General features: G+C 40.8%; 1 pseudogene; it reads right to left on the reverse strand.

Moving 5' to 3' along the window:
• Positions 1-410: 410 nt before the first annotated feature.
• LOC102471060 (isopentenyl-diphosphate Delta-isomerase 1-like) lies at positions 411-1675 on the reverse strand (annotated as a pseudogene).
• Between the last annotated feature and the right edge of the window lie 3546 nt (positions 1676-5221).

The raw sequence follows: 5221 nt of genomic DNA on the forward strand, positions 1-5221 counted from the left end.
ACAATATTTCTCATAAATGTCTTTTACAAAGAGTAGCACATATATATGGAATATATAATCCAAAATTACAAGTCCGTCTTTAAAAAAAAAAAAAGAATTAATTTTATTATTCATTCATTTCTTTTAATTTGACCAGAGAGAGACACAGACAGAGAGAGGAAGAGAGAGAGGATAAGTGAGAAAGCAAGCCTCCATGTCCAGGACTCGAAGCGTGGTCGGCCATGTGGGAATGTCCAGCACCTTAACCACCACGCCACCTGCTGGTCCCGAGTCCGTCTTTTTTTCTACACCAACATTGTAAAGTACGAATGTATCATATGAAAGTTCTCCCAAAGGAACCAAATTTAAAACAAAAAACATTCCAAATCTACTAAGTAGAGAAAATTTTCAGTAATCACTCATCTATATTCTCATATTCTATACATCTTTTCATGGTCAACAAACTGATTTAAATAATCCCACCACTTAAACAGAAAATTATCTGCAATAATTTTTTTAATGTATTAACTTTATTTATTATTATTTTCTAGTTTTGATCGGAGAGAGACAGAGAGATACGGAAAGTGAGAAAGCAAGCCACCAGGTTCGGGACTCAAACCTCAGTCAGCCATGTGGGAGTCTAACATCTTTTTTTTTTTTTTTTGGAGAGGTTTTTGCTATAGGGCGCGTGCGCTTACCAGACAGACAGAGAGAGACAGAGAGACAGAAAACGAGAAATCACTCCCAGGGGGGATGGTCACTCCGCAATCCCTTCTCCTCCATTCTCCTCTCGGGATTTTGGGCACACATGCACACGCGCCCGGTGTGAGTTCTAAGCCACCACAAACTGCGGTCAACTACGTGGGAGTCCAGCGACATAGCCATTACGCTAACTGCTGGTCCCATCTGCAATAATTTTAACATGGAGTTAGCTTAATTTCACCATGGGCTTTTTTTTTTTTTTAAAGATTTATTTAATTTCATTTATTCACTAATTTATTTTAATTTGACCAGAGAGAAAGAGGAAGTGAGAAAGCAAGCCATCAGGTCCGGGGCTCGAACCAGGGTTGGCCATGCGGAAGTGTCCAGCACCTTAACCACCACAGCACCTGCTGGTCCCCATGGACTGCTTTTTTCAGAAGTTCCTGGAGTTCTTCCTTTGACACATAACAGTAGCTTTTCGTCTCACCAGGATCTGGATTAAAAGTTATGCTCTTCTTCACAAACAAGATATAATCAATTTCATGTTCACCCCAGATACCATCACACTGAGCTTTGTAGTACATTCGTGTTAGATCATTTCTTCTGGCAGAACCTCTTCCATGGGAATTTCTAACTCAGCTTGTAAATACCTCTGTGCTGCTCATTTTTCTCCAATGGCATCTTTCTCTTCACGTTCATCCGGGTTACTTAGTGGATGACTACAACAACCCGGAAAGGTCATGGTAGCATCTGATCTGTTGGAGCAGGAGCTTTTTCTCAGGGTTGACTTAGAAGACAATAAAAGCTCAATGCAATAATTCTTTCTCAATATTTTCATTCAGATGGCAATTCTTCTTGGTTTCAACCCCAATTTTATTGTCATTTTCATCAATAGGCATACACATTTCTGCCAGGAGTTGAACTATTTCTCATCAAGATGGTCAGTATTTATTTCAGGCATCCCTACAAAATGTCTGATCTGCCCTAGAATGCCCACATGTCCTCAGTCCTCCTGAGGTCTCCACATCCGTACCTCAGGCTGGGGACCAGTCTTCCTCTTCTTATAAAGAAGGGCGCCAACACATCCTATGGGCTCCACATTCATGACCTTATCTAACCTAACTACCTCCCAAAGACCCTATCACCAATACTGCCACATTGGGCATTCAGCATCACCATATGAATTCTGGGAGGACACAAACTTTCAGTCCCTAGTAGTAATAGAAATAAAATTAGCAATGCTAATAATAGTAAGACCATTTTTTTGTTGTTGTTACATAAATTAACCCTTTTTTTTTCCTGAGAATTTTTTTGCTATAGGGCATGTGCACTCACCAGAAAGACAAGAGAGAGACAGAAAGCGAGAAATCACCCCCTGGGGGATGGTCATGACACAATCCCTTCTCCTCCATTCTCCTCTTGGGATCTTGGGCATGCATGCACACATGCCTGGCATGAGTTTAAGCCTCTGGGTCCAGTACTGGAACCGTGTTAGGCTACATGGGAGTCCAGTGACATAGCCATTACACCAACTGCTGATCCCCTAAATTAACCCATTTAATGTAGGCTAGTGATATTCCAAACATCTGTGGGGCTTCTACTGGTCTTTCAGTTCCTTCAGTCTTCTGATGGTGGACTTTACTGTGACAGTTGAGGTGGTGGTGCAGGTCCAGGCACCACCGGCTACCCTTTTCATGCAGGAACCACAGTGCCAGATCCCCACAGCCCGTCTCTTCATGTTGATTTTGTCACAGAAGGAGCAAGTGTACTTGGCATGCTGATTTCAGTTTTCTTCACCATTTTCCTGAGGGAGGCCCCATAGCAAACCTGGATATACCCATGAGGCCGACCTTGGTGTGTTTAGCCATACCACCATCGCCAACTAGGTCTGAGCCTGGAGAGGAAGAGTCAGGAAGGACTATTTGCTCCTGAGTTTCTCCTGCTGCTTGAACAACTTTACTTTACAAAAGTTTACTAGGCACAGATGGATTTCTTCGCTAGAAATTTGTTTAGTAAACATTGGCTGATAAAATGCAAGGCCATGTGTTAGGCACTGACAGATTTACAAAGACCAAGAGACATGACACAACCTATGTCTCCAGAAAGCTAACAGTGTAGGAGGGGCAGTATGCCCTCACTTTAGGTCAGGTATTATATTAAGAGTAGTTTTAATTTACAGCCCAAAGGAGTAGACATTGTTTTCTCAGTTAACACACTAAAAAGAGCACCTAGTCCTTTCCTTTATCATTAAAAATCTTCAGAGGTCATTCAGCAAATTAGTAAGCACACCAAGGACAGAACAAATTGACCTATGTCAGTTTGTTTTGTTTTTCAATATAAACAGCATCTTAGTTCAAGGAAAGCTTTAAGAAAATGTTTATTATCCTATTTATTTCCTTTGATTAAGATGATAGCAGATGGAGCCAGCAGGTGGTGTGGTGGTTAAGGCGCTGGACTCCCACATGGTGGACCACGGTTCAAGTTTCAGACCTGGTGGCTTACTTTCTCTCTTTCTCTGGTGAGTGCATGTGCCCTATAGCAAAATTTTGAAATAACAAAAAATAATAATAAAACTAAATAAAGAATTCTTGTTTTTTAAAAAGATGATAGCCAATTATTAGTGAGTTCCATGCCACCATTAAAATGAAAAGTCCCCCCCACCCCCAAACACACACACAAGAAAAGTCTCACCTCCCACTTCTGGATAAACAGGAATAACCAGATGTCTATTTCTGAAACTTACAAATCAGATAAATGATTGCATAAGCCCTTAAACAATGGCAGTCTTCTACAAATGTGTCTTGTTCTAGATTAGCATGGTTACAGGTCTGAACTATCATCAGAGTCTCAGTACAAGGTAACCCACATACCCCTTTGAACTTCGTAACATTTGTTATAAACAGCACACATTTCCCGACACCAGTCTTTGTCTTTTAGTTTCATTTCTATTATGAAAACATCGAATAGTACAGACTAGGAATAATGATGACAAAATAATAATAAAGTTCTGGATTCTCACACAAGTTCAAACAGCAATAAAAGCAGAGGAGAATTTTACTGATTGCTTCTGTTTGTCTGATTACACAGGCAGCACTTCGAAGGAGCTCGCTCAGGCTTGGGGATTTTGATGCCCACAATCAATTTTATACACAGCCACCACTCTTCCATAGTCAAGCAAACTAAAATATATTAAATGATTTCATTTTAGAGATTCTGAGAGATGATCTAGACTAGAATGTATAAACTTTCATGAAAGTGGTTGAAAATTTCTTTTAAACAAAATCATATTCAGCAGCCCAACATATGAAAAAGAAAAAGAGCTGTTCTGACCCAGTGGCAGTGGGATGCACTGCTAAGACACTGTGCCCCACAGGCTGGGACCACATAGGAGGCCCAGGTTTGATTCCCAGTCCAACCTAAAGGCCAGGTACAGTGGCACGTGCCTATGACCTTCGCAAGTAAGGAGGCTGAGGCGGAAGGATTGAAAACTCAAGACAGGTCTGGCCAACATGGCAAGACCTGCTGGGATGCATCTTGGGATGTTGTTTCAGCACCTCGGGAGGCCGAGGCAGGAGGATTTTGACTCAATGAGACCCTGACTTTAAAAAGAAAAACAAACAACAACACAGAGCTCTGCCCGCCAGTGGCATGGTGGTTAAGGCAGCTAGATCCCACATGGCTGACCGTGAGGTGTTTTTTCGAGTTGCCAGACACGTTCGCACACATGCTAAAAATCCTGAGAGGAGAATAGAGGACTGTGGCTATTCCCCGGAGAGTGATTTCTCGTTTTTTTTTTTATCTTTCTTTCTCTCTCTCTCCTTCTCCAGCAAGTGCACGCACCTTATAGCAAAAACAAAACAAACAAAAGAAACTCAGAGCTGTTCTGGAAGAAGCTGTAAAATTCTTTTTTCTAACAAATGGTGAAAAATCAGTAAGCTACCTTATGAGCTTTTGATGAGAAGGATGACTCACAGCTGGAAGAGTTTGCACTTGACTGCTTTGACAGAATACCTTGTCAGAACAGAGAACAGTCTTGCAATTCAGAACAGAAATAGGGGGAAGCAATACTTCTGATTCCATTCCCAGAGAATAAATGACTGCTAATGGAAGCTTGTCTAAGAGTTCATGTCTTCTACTTATATTCATCACACAAATTGGTAAATGTAAATGGTCTCAAGGACTCGAATTTGAAAGACAGAGAAACCATAATGATTATAACTTTTAAATTATCAAGTACTGTTGTAATGGTGGAGTAGTTCCCATTGGACCAACCCTCTCCCAGTTAATGATTTTAAGCCCTGGAAAAAATATATTAATACCTATTTGAAGGGACTGGAGAGAGACCAGAAGCTGCTAGAAATGAGAGAGTTGAATTTTCAGAGGAGGGAAAGACACTAAAATATATCTGCCATCTATTTTTAAAGAACTGTTTATTTATGTTATTTAACTTATTATTATTATTTTGAGAGATTGTAGCTATAGGGCATGTGGGTTTGCCAGAGAGACAGAGAAAGTGAGAAATAATCCTCAGGGGATGACC

The sequence above is a fragment of the Tupaia chinensis genome, unplaced genomic scaffold (genome assembly GCF_000334495.1).
Source record: "Tupaia chinensis unplaced genomic scaffold, TupChi_1.0 Scaffold000075_1, whole genome shotgun sequence".
Classification (NCBI taxonomy): domain Eukaryota; kingdom Metazoa; phylum Chordata; class Mammalia; order Scandentia; family Tupaiidae; genus Tupaia; species Tupaia belangeri.